Consider the following 17644-nt stretch of genomic DNA (forward strand, 5'->3'; position numbering starts at 1 on the left):
AATTTTCAAATAAGAGAAAAAGGCAGAATGGCCAAGAGGAAGAGACCTTCTGATTTTAAAGACTAAAGAAAATCTTGCTGAAATTAGATAGCATAATGAAAAGGAGAACCCTGCTAGTTTGAGGTATTGCATCCCTGAACTCAGATTTCTATTTTAATTAGATGCTGTATTTCTGCAGGAATGAAGGCCCCATGGAAGAATTCTCACAGGAAGGCAGATGCTGTTGGAAGGAGAGAGCCTGGAATGTCCGTAGTGGTCAAGAGAAATGTGTATGTGGGCGTGTGGGAGGGTATCAAGGGAAGTGATCACTGCCAAGCTGATTTGTTTTTTAACTGCCAAAGCATTCCCGGGATATTCTTCCTGGTTGCTAGGATTAGAGAGCTGGTAAGTTTCAACAATACGTCTATCTATTCCAAGTACAAGCATTTTTTTGGTAAACAATTTTTAATTCTAAAAGACAAGGTTAAGATTAAGGAAACTTTGAAACAAAATGACCACTCACAATTCCACTACTCTTTAGTAGGTGATATGGTATTTTTGTGTTTTCTTCTAGTGTAAACACTCCCTTTAACAAGACTTTTAGGTGAGTTTCCTGTTGGCATAATATCTGTTAAAGCAGCTTCTAACACCCAACAAGCTGGGAATAGTTCTCTAGTCCTGGATCACTCTGCCTTTAGGCGGAAAGTTGAACTTCAGAGATAAATTATTAATACCTGCAAATAAAATTTCATGACTATTTTCAAGATTCTCCGTTTCCACAACTGCTGATCAGTGACTGTGTAGCTTGCTGAAGTAAAGGAAGGCAAACATTGTGGGTAAGAGAACCTCTCCATAGCTCTCCAGAAGGGGCCGAAGGGTCATCCATCCTAACTCACTGTTTAGGAAGAAAACTGAGCCTCCGAAAGGTTACAGAGGTAATAAGTGCTAGAGCTCAGACTCCAACCAAGGCGTTAAAAAATAAAACTTAAAATTTTAAATAACGTTAGACTATGGAAAAGTTACAAAAATAGTGCAGAGAGTTTATGTATAACCTTCACCCAGCTTTCCCTAATGTTAATAATTACCCAGCCATAGTTAAATGATCAAAACCAGAAAATTAACTTAATTCACACTGGTACAATACTATTAAATTACAGACCTAATTTGAATTTTATGAGTTTTCTCCCTTGTGTCTTTTTTTTTTTTTTCTGTTGGATCTGATTCAGAATCCCATATTACATTTAGGTACCACTTGTCAGTCTTCTCCAATCTGAGAGATTGTCTCACACTCTGCCTTCCATGACCTTGACCCTTTTGAAGAGTCAGGGTCAGCACTTCAGGAGGCTGGGGTGGGTGGATCACCTGATATCAGGAGTTCAAGACCAGCCTGACCAACAACCCAAATCTATTAAAAATACAAAATAATTAGCTGGACGCGGTGGTGTATGCCTGTAATCACAGCTACTCAGGGGGCTGAGGCAGAAGAATCGCTTGAAACCAGGAGGCAGAGATTTTAGTGAGGCAAAATGGTGCCACTGCACGCCAGCCTGGGCGATGGAGTGAGACTATGTCTCAAAAAAAAAAAAAAAAAAAGATGGCATCTGTCAGGTATCTCCACTGTAAACCTACTATGTTTTCCTATGTGATTAACAGGTACCTTGGAGGAGATACACTGAGACTATGCTAACATCCTCTTTTACCTCAAACTTTCACCCAGTGATTTTGGACTACCAGTAGATCTTACCTGCAACAAGTATTATTGTGTTGTCTACTGAACAATGACTTTGTATTTTCCTCATTTCTCCTGCATTTATTAATTACAGTTCTCCTGAAAGGCAGAAGTATTAATTTATGTATTTATTCATTCACTTATTTATTTATATTGATATGTATGGACTGATGGATATTTATTTTATTCCACTAGTCTAGAATCAAATACTATCATTATTTTCTTGGTCAAATTGTTCCAACTTTGGCCATTGGAAACCCTTTAGGTGGGCTCTTGTATCCTTTTGATCCTGTCATTGGGGGGTAGAGCTGTTGTTGTTTTGAGTCCTTCCTTATTTTCTGACATCACAAGATTTTCATGCTCAATTAGATTTTCCCCAACCCAGTCCTAGAAACAAGCACTTTTCCAAGGAACTCTATGAACCAAGACCTTCTGATATAAACCTCTTGTGCTCCTTCCATTGGCTCACGTTACATTTGAAACAATTTAGACTTGAACCCTTTACAAAGTTTTTCAAAAATATACTGCAAAGACAGGTGGAGTTCATACTTGTTGAGTTTGTTCTAGTCGTCAAACATTATTTATGTTACTTCCAGTGATCCTCTGTCCACTCTGTTTGTACCACCAGGATGATCCAGACATGAGGAAGATGAGAAGGTATGGAAGTGGATTAAAGTGTAGACAAGGGTATGGATGTAAACAGAGGTGATGTGGATACAGATGATGACATGGATAGGGAGGCTGTGAGAATCCCTGGCTGGAACTCAAACATACACACCCAAATTCTTTTTTCTTCATCACTATGCAAATAAAAAACAGAAAGCCTTTAAAAGCAAGTCCAGAATTTTTGAAGTTTAAATTTTTCTGGTTCTTCTTGACTCTGCCTGTAGAGAAAGTGCTCTCTGTGACTTCAACTTTTCTTCTCTCTCTCTCCCCACCTCAAGTTGCCTCCGTCAGCTGTCTGGGCTGGTTTATGGGGTCATGGCAAACGTCCTTCTTGATGAATCTCACACACTCACTGGATGTGTATTATTATATGTCCTGTGTTAGGGATGAATAAAATTAAACACATGGATGTTAGATGAGAACAGAGTTAAATTCACAGAAATTAAGAGAAAGACTGGAAACAAACAAAAAAACCCTGTAGATTTCCAATCTTTGCATAAATAATAGGACTTCACACACACACACACAAAACCTAGAAAAACTATTCCAAATAGATGAGTATGAAATATCTGCAGTAAGTCCTATCTTCCATTTCAGAATCTAAGAACATTGGAGAGTAACAACTGCATGGTTTCCTGGGGTATGTTATGAGCACAAGATTGTTTTTCTGCCTTATGAATAGTAATTCCATATATTTTCTGTAAAGGTGACACTATACTTTTTCTATATACTTGTCGGGGTGTGTGCATGTATGTGCATGGTGTGTGTGTAAGACAGAGATAGAGGAAAGGGGGAAAGAGAGAGAGATAATGTACTAGTTTCTTATTTTTACAGGAAATTTAATACATGTCAGTACAAATCTAGACTGAGACTGACTCATTTGGCAGGAAGAATACGTTTACATGCCAGAGTAAACAGAGAATGAGTTGAGATCTCAAGAAAAGGGAGTGAGAAGGCAGTTTACAATTTAAGATATGAATAGAGATGCCTTATTAAAATTATTTTCGGCCAGGTGGGGAGGCGTTGGCTCACGCTTGTAATCTCAGCACTTTGGGAGGCCAAGACAGGCTGATCACGATGTCAGGAGATCAAGACCATTCTGGCTAACACGGTGAAACCCCGTCTCTACTAAAAATACAAAGGAAATTAGCTAGGTGTGGTGGCAAGTGCCTGTAGTCCCAGCTACTCTGGAGGTTGAGGCAGGAGAGTGGTGTGAACCCGGGAGGGGGAGCTTGCAGTGAGCCGAGATCGCGCCACTACACTCCAACCTGGGCGACAGAGAGAGACTCTGTCTCAAAACAAACAAACAAACAAACAAACAAACAACTCCACTGTTAGGTATTTACCCAAGAGAAATAAAAGCATATGTCCACAGAAAGACTTGTACTTAAGTATTCATAGGACTTTATTCCTAATAGCCCCAAGCTGTAAACAATCCAAATTCTGGCAGCAGAAGAATGGATAAACAAAGTGTGCTACACAGTACAGGGTACTATTAGTCAACAAAGCAAGAGAACCTTGAATACATGCAACAACATGAGCCTTGCATCCTTTTCTAATGGAGTTGTATAAAAAGGAGCCGGTCCTAGGAGAGCTGCTGCTCTTGTTAGTATATTTGTCACCCTTAGTTCCTAGTAGGTAACTTCTTAAAGGACTCGGATTTCCTGAGTTTGAGAGCCTACCAGATTGACACAAGGGAGGAGAGAATCCTATTTGCAACATAGAGGAGATAGCAGCTGACAAGGAGCAGTGAAGCCCTGGGGAAAGAATGGAGCTAATGGAACATGGACTTCTCCCTCACACTGCTGAGCTCTGTCGACATATGAAGTTGGTGCTAAAACACAAACACAAGCACGCCACTTCATTGGATGCTGCTCTTCCTTAGGCCTGCAGCTATTTGCCTGTGTCTGCTGGACTAGACTCCTGGAAAGACTAGCATGATGGGGGAAAGGAAAGATGTGATGGAGAGATCCAGGAAGTGGGCCATAGGTGGGATTAGAGAGATGACTGCCTACACAGTGGAGCTGAATTTAAAAGAAATTCACCCACAAAAGGCTGTCATTCATTGGTCAGCTCTGGTGGTAGAGAGTTTTGGTTAACTCTTGAGTCAGTGAGTCTCAGATAGGTGTAAAGTGTGTGACGCAATCATAGAAAGTATGATGTGTAGGGTAAATGGCATGGCAGATTCCAAAGAACGAAATACACACATGGATTCTGTAGGGTAGAGCAGTTTACAGGTTGAAAAGTAATTGGAAGGCCGGGTGCATTGGCTCATGCCTGTGGTCCCAGCACGTTGGGAGGGCAAGTCGGGCAGATCACGAGGTCAGGAGTTCAAGATCAGCCTGGCCAACATGGTGAAACTGCCATCTTTACTAAAAATACAAAAATTAGCCAGGCATGCTGGTACGCGCCTTTAGTTCCTGCTACTCAGGAGGCTGAGGCAGGAGAATTACTCGAACCCAGGAGGCCGAGGTTGCAGTGAGTGGAGATCGCGCCACTGCACTGCAGCCTGGGCGACAGAGCGAGACTCTGTCTCAAAAAAAAAAACATTTTTTTTTCAATTTCTCTAGTCATGTTGAATTTTTATCCTGACCTCCACAGTGCTTGTTTCAAACTATCTAGAAAATGTCCTCCTCCCGTTTGATCCCAACAATTATTGAGTATTTATGTCTAACGTATTCTACCTGCTCTACATCTTGTGCACTTACCTCCTCCTTTCTATCCCCACAGGTACCCACCTGATCTCGGCTCACTGTAACGTCCGCCTCCCGGGTTCAAGAGATTCTTCTGCCTCAGGCTCCTGAGTAGCTGGGATTACAGGTGAGTGCCACCACACCCAGCTAATTTTTGTATTTTTAGTAGAGACAGGGTTTCACCATGTTGGTCAGGATGGTCTCAAACCTCTGACCTTGTGAACCTCCTGCCTCGGCCTTCCAAAGGGCTGGGATTACAGGTGTGAGCCACAGCGTCCGGCCTTATTTTTGTTTTTGTTTCCTTCAAGTGAACTCCCTCACCAAGTGTTGTCTGGACTATTGTTATAGTCTTATTCTCATTTGGGACTGCCTCTGAATTATTCATCCCTTCAAACTCATCCCAAGCACTTTCTCTTACTCAATAAGAGCCAGCCATTTCTCTCCTGGTGCAGCCAGCAAATCTTGGGTTAACCCATGCTATAATTCTGCCCTGAATGTATTCTAATTAATTGTTGATATACTTCTCTCCACTACTCGTCTGGAGGCTGTGAGCTTCTGGAGGAGTGGGGATTGTGTCCTCCTTATTTTTGTATCCCAATGACTAACAGTGTGGGGCAAATTAAGTGTTTGGTCAATGAATAAAAAAATGAACATATAGGCTGGGCGCAGTGGCTCACACCTGTAATCCCAGCACTTTGGGAGGCCGAGGCGGTCGGATCACGAGGTCAGAAGATCCAGACCATCTTGGCTAACACTGTGAAACCCCATCTCTACTAAAAATAAAAACCCTCAGCCAGGCGTGGTGGTGGGCGCCTGTAGTCCCAGCTACTTGGAGGCTGAGACAGGAGAATGGCGTGAATCCGGGAGGCGGAGCTTGCAGTGAGCCGAGATTGCTCCACTGCACTCCAGCCTGGGCTACAGAGCGAGACTCCGTCTCAAAAACAAAAACAAAACCAAAAACATGTAAGTGGGTGAATAAATTAAGAAGTCNCATCTTGGCTAACACTGTGAAACCCCATCTCTACTAAAATAAAACCCTCAGCCAGGCGTGGTGGTGGGCGCCTGTAGTCCCAGCTACTTGGAGGCTGAGACAGGAGAATGGCGTGAATCCGGGAGGCGGAGCTTGCAGTGAGCCGAGATTGCTCCACTGCACTCCAGCCTGGGCTACAGAGCGAGACTCCGTCTCAAAAACAAAAACAAAACCAAAAACATGTAAGTGGGTGAATAAATTAAGAAGTCTCCTCAGTAACACTGATGAAATATTAACTAGTAAAAAACTAACCATCGGTCCCAGCAAACGTTTTTCCCTGGGGCCAACAATTTGTTACATGGAAGATCGTCTCCCTTAAGATGACGTCTTACAAGCTGTAGTTTCTCTTCTATAAATAAATTATGTTTTTCAAAATATCAAGAGTTACACTCCCTTTTTGAGGGAATTTGTAGTTCTTGTGCCTCATATCTCCATCTAGCGAAACAAATTGGTAATACACCAATTAAGATACTTGTGTATGAATATAAGAAACACAGTCGTGAAAAACTTATTTATGGAAAATTACCCTTCCTGTGGCTCACGCCTTTAATCCTATCACTTTGGGAGGCCGAGGCGGGCGGATCACGAGGTCAGGAGATCAAGACTATCCTGGCTAACACGGTGAAACCCCGTCTCTACTAAAAATACAAAAAATTAGCCAGGAGTTCTGGTGGGCGCCTGTGGTCCAGCTACTCAGGAGGCTGAGGCAGCAGAATTGTGTGAACCCGGAAGGCGGAGCTTGCAGTGAGCCAAGATCGTGTCACTGCACCCCAGCCTGGGCGACAGAGTGAGACTCCGTCTGAAAAAAAAAAAAAGAAAGAAAGAAAATTACCCTTCCTTTTCCAAGGTTCAAAAACCTTGAATTGTATCTACTTTATATTTTCTGGAGTTCAGCAAGTTCTTTCTTTCCCAAATAGCCTATTTCTAAATATCTGGACCGTGTCATGCTATTGGAAAATATATGGGTGTATAAAAAACTTATGATTAGCTTGTCTTTCACCACTTTTAAATCAAAGAACCTGGTATTTGTTAACACGAATGTTATTTAGATATGCTATAGAAGAATATGAATAAAATTTTTGAAAATTATGCTAACAATCCTACCAATTTGACAAATGTTTATAGAGGATTTTTTATTTTTGTTTTTTGTCTTGTTTTGTTTTGAGATGGAGTCTCCCACTGTCGCCCAGGTTGGAGTGTAATGGCGTGCTCTGGGTTCACTGCAACCTCCGCCTCCCGATTTCAAGGGATTCTCCTGTCTCAGCCTCCTGAGTAGCTGGGATTACAGGTGCCCCCCACCACGCCTGGCTAATTTTTGTATTTTTAGTAGAGATGGGGTTTCACCATGTTGGTCAGGCTGGTCTCGAACTCCTGACCTCGTGAACCGTCCGCCTCGGCCTCCCAAAGTGCTGGGATTACAGGCGTGAGCTTCTGTGTCCAGCCTCATTTTTGTTTTTGTTTTTGTATCCTTCAACTGTTTTTTAAGTTCTGGGGTACATGTGCAGGATGTGCAGGTTCGTTACATAGGTAAATGTGTGCCATGGTGGTTTGCTGCACAGATCAACCCATCACCTTGGTATTAAGCCCAGCATCCATTGGCTATTCTTCCTGATGCTCTCCCTCCCTCTATCAGGCCCTCCCCGCAATGGGCCTCAGTGTGTTTTGTTCCGTGCCATGTGTCCATGTAATCTCATTCAGCACCCACTTATACGTGAGAAATACGGTGATTTGTTTTCTGTTCCTGTGTCAGTTTGCTGAAGAAACAGCTTTCAGCTCCATCTGTGTCCCTACAAAGGACATGATCTCGTTCCTTTTTATGACTGCATACTATTCCATGGTGTATATGTACCACGTTGTCTTTATCCAGTCCATCATTGATAGGCATTTGGGTTGATTCCATGTGTTTGTTATTGTGAATAATGCTGCAATAAACATACAGGTACATGTATATTTATAACAGAATGATTTATATTCCTTTGGGTATATACCCAGTAATGGGATTGCTGCATCAAATGGTATATCTGCCTCTAGCTCTTTGAGGAATTGCCATACTGTCTTCCACAATGGTTGAACTAATTTACATTCCCATCAACAGTGTAAAAGTGTTCCTTTTTCTCTGCAACCTTGCCAGTATCTGTTGTTTCTGAACTTTTTAATAATTGGATAAACATATGCAAAATAGAAGAGAAATAAAAGAAACCGGATCCCTCCCTTACACTATACACAAAAATAAATTTGATATGAATCATATATCTAAGCCAGTTTTTCTTAACTGTTCTTGCATTATCACCTTCCCTCATTAGGAGCATTTTAAGACATATTCTCTCTCTAATCACTCCCGGCTCCACCACAGCCAAAATAAAGAAAAATAGACTGTCTTTAGTTTGGATTCCCACAGAAGTGGACTCTGTGAGACAAGGATTTAAAATACCCGTAGGGAAGTGGAAACCAGACAGGGAGGGGAAGGCAACAGATACAGGCCATATTATCAAGCATGTCATCACCAGTGCCAGCGGGAGCTTACTCCCACTGGGAGCTCTGACACCAAGTGTAGAGCATGTGCTTCAGCGTCTTCCTGTCTCAAGGTCAAGGGAGCTAGGGTATGCATAAACCACGGCGCATCAGTCATTGGTTGAGATCTCTACTCAGGACTTATTAATCCTCTTCCCTTCTGGCCTGTTTTAAGTGAGGACCTAAAAGGTTCTGATGGCCAGGGAAACCCTTAGGCAGAGTTTAAGGTGCAGGTGTGGACTGAAATAGGGAAGCTTGAGTGCAAATGGATAGCCACCAACAGCTTCTGCTACAAATACCAAGTGTGAGCCGGGATGTAGAGTACTGGAAACTCTGACACTGGCACGATCACTTTGGAAGAACTGTTTGTTATTTAGTTTGAACATATGTATACCCTCTGGTCCAGTAATTCCACTCCTAACTCTACATCCAATAGAAGCAGGAACACAAGCTCATGAAACAATATGTATAAATGTTCAAACAAGCACTATTCTTAATTGCAAAAAATCAATAATTCCCAAATGTTCATTAACAGTAGAATGAATAAATCCAATGTGTTCCATTTATACAGTGGGAAACTCTACAGCAATGAGTTTGAACGAACTACAACTATACGCATCAAAGTGGATGAATCTCATGAGTGTAATATTGAGTGAAAGAAGGTACAGAAGAGTATACTGAATAATTCAACTCCTAAATTTCCAAACTGGCATGATGAATTATCCTATTAGAAATCAGAAGTCAGTCAGGCAGTGGTTAGCCTCAGGAGGATGGTAACTGGAAGGAGGCTTCTAGGTACTGGTAATGTTTTGCTCTTTGGTCTGAGTACTGGTTACGAGTACCGAGTACATACTATACTGTATATTCACACTGTGAATGCTCACTGAACTTTATACTTGTGATTTGTGCACTTTTCTGTATGTTTGTTACACCTCAACCAAAATATTACACTTCAAAGAGGTCAACGCTGGCCTTTATCGCCTATCTCTACACATCTTAAAAAGTGTCATTAAGGCAGGGCGCGGTGTCTCACGCCTGTAATCCCAGCACTTTGGGAGGCTGAGGCGGGTGGATCATGAGGTCAGGATTTCGAGACCAGTCTGAACACTACGGTGAAACCCTGTCTCTACCAAAAATACAAAAATTAGCTGGGTGTGGTGGCACGTGTCTGTATTCCCAGCTACTCAGGAGGCTAAGGCAGGATAATCACTTGAGCTGAGATCACACCACTGTATTCCAGCCTGGGTGACAGAGCGAGACTCTGTCTCAAAAAAAAAAAAAAAAAAAAAAAGTGTGATTAAATAGACTGATCAATGAAACAGACCTGAATGTCTATAAATCGATCCTAATACATGAGGCTCTTTACACAATGATAAAAGTGGCTTTTCAAATTAGTGATAAATAGAAAATTCAACAAATGGTGTTGGGATAAATGAGCATCATTTGGAACAAAAATTAGTTTAGCTCTACTTTATATCTTACACCAAGATATATTTCAGATGAACAAAATATTATTATTATTATTTTAAGAGACAGGGTGTTGCTTTGTCATCCAGGCAGCTGGAGTCCAGAGACACACTACAGTCTTGAACTCCTGGACTCAAGTGATCCTCTCTCCTCAGTCTCCTGAGTAGCTGGGACTACAGGTGTGCGTCACCATACCTGGTGAATTGTTAGGTTTTTTTTGTGTTTTTATTTTTGGTAGAAACTGGGTCTCACTATGTTGCCTAGGCTGTTGTTGAACTACTAGAATCAGGTGATCCTCCAATCTCGCCTCTCAAAGCATTAGGATTGCAGGTGTGAGCCATTGTGCCAGGCCCAAAAGATTGAAATTTTAAAATAAAACAATAAAATGAGTCAAAGAAACATTAAGAATAATTTTCATAACTTTACAGTTTTTAAAAAGCACAATATAGCAAAAGACTTCCTAAAATAGAAGACTGAGGAATTAAATTGTTTAAAATATGTGGCAAAATCCACAACAAATAAAAAGTTAGACAACAAATTGGGAAAAATATTTCCAATTCATAATGCATATAGACAGCTAACATCACCAGTGTAAAAGAGCTCTTTCAGATCAATAAGGAAGAGATGAATAAGCCAGCAGAAACATGGACAAAAGTATATAAAACAGTTCATTGAAAAGAAAGAAAAGTGACTCAAGGCCAGGCGCGGTGGCTCATGCCTGTAATCCCAGCACTTTGGGAGACTGAGGAGTTTGAGAGCAGCCTGACCAACACGGCAAAACCCTGTCTCTACTAAAAATACAACAGTTAGCTGGGTGCGGTGGCACAGGCCTGTAGTCCCAGCTACTCCGGGGGCTGAGGCAGGAGAATGGCTTAAACCTGGGAGGCAGAGGTTGCAGTGAGCCAAGATCACCTCACTGCACGCCAGCCTAGGTGATAGAAACTCTGTCTCAAAAAAGAAAAAAAAAAAAAAAAAAGGGACTCAAACGTGAAAAGATGCTCAACCTTACTCATGATGAATAGAATAAAAATAAAGGCTACAAATATATTATTCCTGTAGTACTGGAGTATACCAGTATTATAGTACTGGAGTACACCAGTACACCAGGTATTATAAAATATTTTAAAATACAGTCAGTTGGCAAGAGTATGGGGAAGCAGGTACTTTCTTAGGTTGCTAGTGAATAAAAGTTGGTGAAATCTTTCTGGGCAACAGTTTACTGAAATGCAAGATCTATTAATATTACAGATGAATATAGCATCTGAGCATATCATTTAATCCAATCATTTTACTTTGGGAATATATCTTACAAACATATTAAACGTAAGTAAAATTACACACACACGAGTTATTAATCTCATTTAGAATAGCAAAAAATTGGACCAAAAAATCCTAATATCTATCAATAGAAAATTGGTAAATAAAATTTAGTCATCCAAAAGAATAAAAAACTGTTTTTTAAACAAATATGGAACAATTTCAAGTGACAAAAGCAATGCGTAGGAGGGGTATAATATATAGTATCTATCATTTATATTTTTTAAAAGGTAAAAAATATACATAAAGTATATCTATAAAAGACTTCAAAATAAATAAAATTAACAATAGAACTACACATTGAACTCATAAATATATAAGTGAATAGTAAAGGGTTGACTCACCAGCTATGGGATTGCATGCCTCCAAGAAAAGACTGACTCTTGACCAACTATTAGCTCTTGAAATATCCTGCCTGGTAAGAGTGTCTTTGTATACCTCAGGCCTTGGGCAATGCCACAGTTTGTGTTAATAATGTAATTTATGGTGAGCACCTGGTTTTGCTTGCCTGGAGCCGTGGGTCATATTGTATGAGTTTGACTTCCTTAGGGAGGAATGGGTTGGAGACTGAGTATTTAGGGTCAATAGTGTGGGGGCTTCATGCCTATGTAGCTGATCTTGGACACAAAAGTTTGTGTGAGCATCCCTAGTTGACAATTCTTTGTCCATATTGTCACACATCATTGCTGGGAGAATTAAGTTCTGTTCATGTAACTCCACAGGGAGAGGATAACTGGAAGCTGCGCCTGGTTCTGCCTGGACTCTGCCCTATGTGCCTTTTTTCTTCCGAAAGTATTCTACCGCCTTTCATCGTAATAAACCATAACCATGAATAGAACAGCTTGTCTAAGTTCTGTGAGCCCTTCTAGCTCATTATTGAATATGGTGGCGGCATTGGGTCCCTCAACACACTAGATAAAGTAATTAGAGAGGCACTGATTTTTTTCAGATGCTGGCATTGAAAAGAAATAAAGACTACTTAATGAGCTAAGTGTTTAGTTTAAGATGTTAGATAAAGGGCAGCGGAATAAAGTTAAAGAAAGTAGAAGGGGCNCGCCTGGTTCTGCCTGGACTCTGCCCTATGTGCCTTTTTTCTTCCGAAAGTATTCTACCGCCTTTCATCGTAATAAACCATAACCATGAATAGAACAGCTTGTCTAAGTTCTGTGAGCCCTTCTAGCTCATTATTGAATATGGTGGCGGCATTGGGTCCCTCAACACACTAGATAAAGTAATTAGAGAGGCACTGATTTTTTTCAGATGCTGGCATTGAAAAGAAATAAAGACTACTTAATGAGCTAAGTGTTTAGTTTAAGATGTTAGATAAAGGGCAGCGGAATAAAGTTAAAGAAAGTAGAAGGGGCCGTCTGGCTGTTTACTATCACACTTTGCTACCTCTCTTGGAGGTTATAGACCTATATATATATAACCTTGTCTATAATCTATAGACAAGGTTAATAAAACAGTGCAACAAGTTTTCTGAATGCAGAATTGATACACAAAAAAAGATTGCATTCCAATATACCAGCAACAACTCAGAAAACATAATTTTAAAAGCAACATTACTAAAAATAACAACATAATCGTTATGGAATCCTAAAGATGTCAATTCTCCCAAAATTAATCCATAAACGATGCAATTCCAATAAAAATTCAAGAGGATTTTTTACAACACTGAAGAAGCTAATGTTACAATTCATGAGGAAGAGTCTATGTTTAAAAACAAAGCACTTAGGCCGGGCGCGGTGGCTCAAGCCTGTAATCCCAGCACTTTGGGAGGCCGAGACGGGCGGATCACGAGGTCAGGAAATCGAGACCATCCTGGCTAACACGGTGAAACCCCGTCTCTACTAAAATACAAAAAATTAGCTGGGCGTGGTGGCGGGGCCTGTAGTCCCAGCTACTCGGGAGGCTGAGGCAGGAGAATGGCGTAAACCCAGGAGGCGGAGCTTGCAGTGAGCTGAGTTCCGTCCACGGCCCTCCGGCCCGGGCGACAGGGCGAGACTCTGTCTCAAAAAAAAAATAAATAAATAAAATAAAAAATAAAATAAAAAATTAAAAAATAAAAACAAAGCACCAAAGTGGGAAACTTGTTCTACCAGATTTAAATAATTATTAAAAAGTTAAGTTAAACAGTGTAGTATTGGTGCAGAGATAGATGTATAAACTAATGAAATGAAAGAGAGCCTAGAAAGAGTCCAAATAATATATGGAAATATAAATGACAGACATGGCATCAGAACTCAGTGGTAAAAGATGAGAGTATTCAATAAAAGGTGTGGACATTTGTGGCTATTAATATTATAATAAAAATAATATTTGGCCCTTGTCCTTAGTTCCTGACACGCAGCTCCTAAAGTCCTTGGAACCTCCACAGTGATGACTGAGTTAATCACCAATGGTGAATGGCAATGATTATTAGTGAGGACCAAAGCTGAGTCTGCAGGCTTCGGGCAGGAGCACAGACAATGAGAGGGGCTCTTCCTTTTGAGGCTTATCATCTATAACTCATTATCACCGGAAGCCAGAGCCTAAATGAGCCTATCAGTTGCCTTTGGATATAAGAACACGTCTGAGTGTTTATTTATCTATTTTGAGTTCGGGGCCCCTGTGTGTCTGCTCACTGCCTCTCCGCAGTTCAGCTTGTGCTTGCTGCTCGCTAACCATTTAGCAGAATGAAGGAAACACCGGAGGGACCTCCGGGAGGAGGCGGGGCCCAGTGAGCCTGGCGCCGGGGGCGGGACCTGAAGGGAGCTCTGCTCAGGCTTCAACATGGCCGGCTGTTTCGGTTGACTTCGCCTGTGGAAACCGAATTCCACCTCCATTGTTTCCCCAGGATATGAGTTAGGGGCCTAACCTCGCCTCTAAGGGTTAGGCGAGCTTTCTGGATGCTCGAGAAACCTTTCGGCCTGCGCAGCCGGCGGAGCTTGCCCCAATGCCCTGCCATTTCTGTGAGGACCCACGAGGCCCGGGAGGAGCCTCGGAGTCCCTGAGGGCCCTTGCGTCACTGCCTGGAGAGGGTGCTCTGAGCGCTGCTCGGGAACTGGTCCCCAACGAGGTGTGGAACCCCTCCTTGCTGGAACTCCACAGAGAGATTGGTAATAAGATAGTAATAAGACCGACTACTGTTCATTGAACCTCCACTAGTCACTGGCTGTCAGGGATTGGGCGAGGGGTGGAATCTAAGGCCCAGAGTTCCTCTATTACAGCCGTGGAGAGCCATTCATACCTGCTTAATAGAGTTGTGGTGAGATATGGAATGGGCAAGAAACACTGATTTATTTATTCATTTTTAAAAATCATTATTATTATTATTTTGAGACGGAGTCTTGTTCTGTCCTGCTTCAGCCTCCAGAGTAGCTGAGACCATAGGCATGTGCCACTGTGCACTGTGCCCAGCTAATTTGTGTGTGTGTGTGTGTGTGTGTGTATTTTTTTTTTGTTTTTTGGAGATGGCATGGGGGTGCAGTGGTGCGATCACTGCTCATTCTAGCCTCAATCTCCTGAGCTCAAGTGATCCTCCCACCTCATTTTTTGACTTTTGTAGAGATGAGGTCTCACTATGTTGCCCAGGCTGGGCTTGAACTCTTGGGCTCAAGTGATCCTACTGCCTCGGCCTCCCCAAATGCTGGGATTACAGGCATGAGCCACCAAACCCAGTCTAATTTTTGTATGTTTTTGTAGAGATGGAATTTTACTATGTTACCCAGGCTGGTCTCAAACTCCTGCCATGGCGGTCTCTCTGCATCAGCCTCCCAAAATGTTAGGATTACAGGCGTGAGCCATTATGCCTGACCTTTTGCCCACTTTTAAATGGAATTACTATTATTTTTTACTGTTGAGGTGTTTGAGTTTCTTGTGTATTCTGGATATTAATTCCTTGTTGGATGAATAGTTTGTAAATATTTTCTCCCATTCAACAGGTTGTCTCTTCAGTCCATTGTTTCCTCTGATGTGCAGAAGCTTTTTAGTGTAATATAGTCCAGTTTGAGTACTTTTGTTTTTGTTGCCGTGCTTTTGAAGTCTTAGCCATAAAACCTTTTCCTAGACCAGTTTCCTGAAGTGCTTCCCCTATGTTTTCTTCTAGTAGTTTTATGGTTTCGGGACTTATGTTTAAGTCTTTAATCCATCTCGAATTGATTTTTGTGTATAGCGAAAAGTAGGAGGTTAGTCGTGTTCTTTTGCATACATATGGATATCCAAATTTCCCAGCACCATTTATTGAAGAGGATGTCCTTTCCCCAATGAATGTCCTTGACACCTTTGTTGAAAATCAGTTGGCTGTAAATGTATGGATCTATTTCTGAGATTTTTATTCTGTTTCATTTTATACCTGGTTTTATACCAAGACCATGCTGTTTTGGTCACTAGAGCCTTGTAATATATGTTGACGTCAGATAGTATAATGTCTCCAGCTTTCTTTTTACTTAAGATTGATTCTCTATTCAAGCTCTTTTTTGGTTCCATATGAATTTTAGGATTATTTTTTCTACTTCTGTGAAGAATGACACTGGTATTTTGATAGGGATTTTATTGAATCTGTAGATTGCTGTGGGTTTTATGGTCATTTTAATAATATTTGATTTTTTTCTGATCCATGAGCATGGGTTGTCTTTCCATTTCTTTATGTCCTTCTCAATTTCTTTCATCTATGTTCTGTAGTTTTCCTTGTAGAGGTTTTTCACCTACTTGGTTAAATTTTTTTCCTAGGTATTTTATTTTCTTGTAGCTATTATAAATGGGATTTCCTTCTTGATTTCTTTCTCAGCTAGTTTATTATTGGTGTATAGAAATGCTACTACCTTTTGTATGCTGATTTTGTATCCTACAGCTTTTTTTTTTTTTTTAAACGGGGTCTTGCTCTGTAGTCCAGGCTGGAGTGCAGTGGTGCCATCTTGGCCCACTGCAATGTCTGCCTCCTAGGTTCAAGCAATTCTCCTGTCTCAGCCTCCTGAGTAGCTGGGACTACAGGCGCATGCAACCACGCCTGGCTAAATTTTGTGTTTTTAGTAGAGACAGGGTTTCACCATATTGGTCAGACTGGTCTTGAACTCCTGATCTTGGGTGATTCTCCTGCCTCAGTCTCTCAAAGTGCTGGGATTACACCATGAGCCACCACACCTCTCTGTATCCTACAACTTTACTGAACTCATTTATGAGATCTAAGAGCTTTTGGTGGAGTCTTTAGGTTTTTCTAGATACAAGATCATGTCATCTACAAAGAGGCACAGTTTTACTTCCTCTTTTCCAATTTGGATGTCTTTTATTTGTTTCTATTGTCTGATTGCTCTGGCTAAGACTTCCAGAACTGTGTTGAATAGGAGTGGCAAAAATAGACATCCTTGTCTTGTTCCAGTTCTTAGAGGAGAAGCTGAAAGCTATGATAGGATGTTAAATGTGGGTTTGTCCTATGTAGCCTTTATTATGTCCAGGTATTAATATCGTCCTTCAGTGCCTAGTTTGTTGAGAGTGTTTATCATGAAGAACTTTTTGATAAAAAAGCATTTTATCAAATGCTTTTTCTACATCTCTTGAAATGATCATACGGTTTTGTCCTTCATTCTGTTGATGTGATGTGTCATCTTTGTTGATTGGTGTATGTTGAACTACCTTTGCATTTCTGGGAAATCCCACCTGATCCTGGTATGTTGTCTTTTTGATATGCTGTTGGATTCAGTTACTTAGTATTTTGTTGAGGATTTTTACATCTATGTTTATCAGGGATATTAGAGTGTAACTATCTTTTTTGTTGTTGTTGCATTCTTATCTGGTTTTGGTATCAGGGTACTGCTAGCCTAGTAGAATGAGGAAGAATTCCCTCCTTTTCAATTTTTTGGACTAGTTTGAGGAGAACTGGTGTTAGTTTGTCTTTGTAAGTTTGGTAGAATTTGGTAGTGAAGTCATTAGCAGTGAAGCCATTGGGTCCTGGGCTTTTCACTGTTTGGATACTTTTTTATTATGGATTCAATTTCATTACTCATGATTGGTCTGTTCAGGTTTTCTATTTATTCCTGATTCAATCATGGTAGGTTGTATGTGTAAAGGAATTTATGCATTTCCTCTAAGTTTTCTAGTTTATTAATATATAGTTGTTCATAATAGCTGATGATTTTTGGTATTTCTGTGGTGTCAGTTGTAATGTCTAGTTTTATTCATTTCTTTATTTCTTTATTTTTTGACCCAGGGTCTCACTCTGTCACCCAGGCTGGAGTGTAATAGTGTGATCATGACTCACTGCAGCCTCAAGCTCCT

The 17644-nt window shown here is 40.9% G+C and overlaps 1 pseudogene; it reads right to left on the reverse strand.

Moving 5' to 3' along the window:
* LOC108524238 (ferritin heavy chain pseudogene) overlaps positions 1-14217 on the reverse strand; it is a 29882-nt pseudogene extending 15665 nt beyond the window's left edge.
* Positions 14218-17644: the final 3427 nt, after the last annotated feature.

Source organism: Rhinopithecus bieti, unplaced genomic scaffold, assembly GCF_001698545.2.
Source record: "Rhinopithecus bieti isolate Rb0 unplaced genomic scaffold, ASM169854v2 scaffold_82390, whole genome shotgun sequence".
NCBI classification, from domain to species: Eukaryota; Metazoa; Chordata; class Mammalia; order Primates; family Cercopithecidae; genus Rhinopithecus; species Rhinopithecus bieti.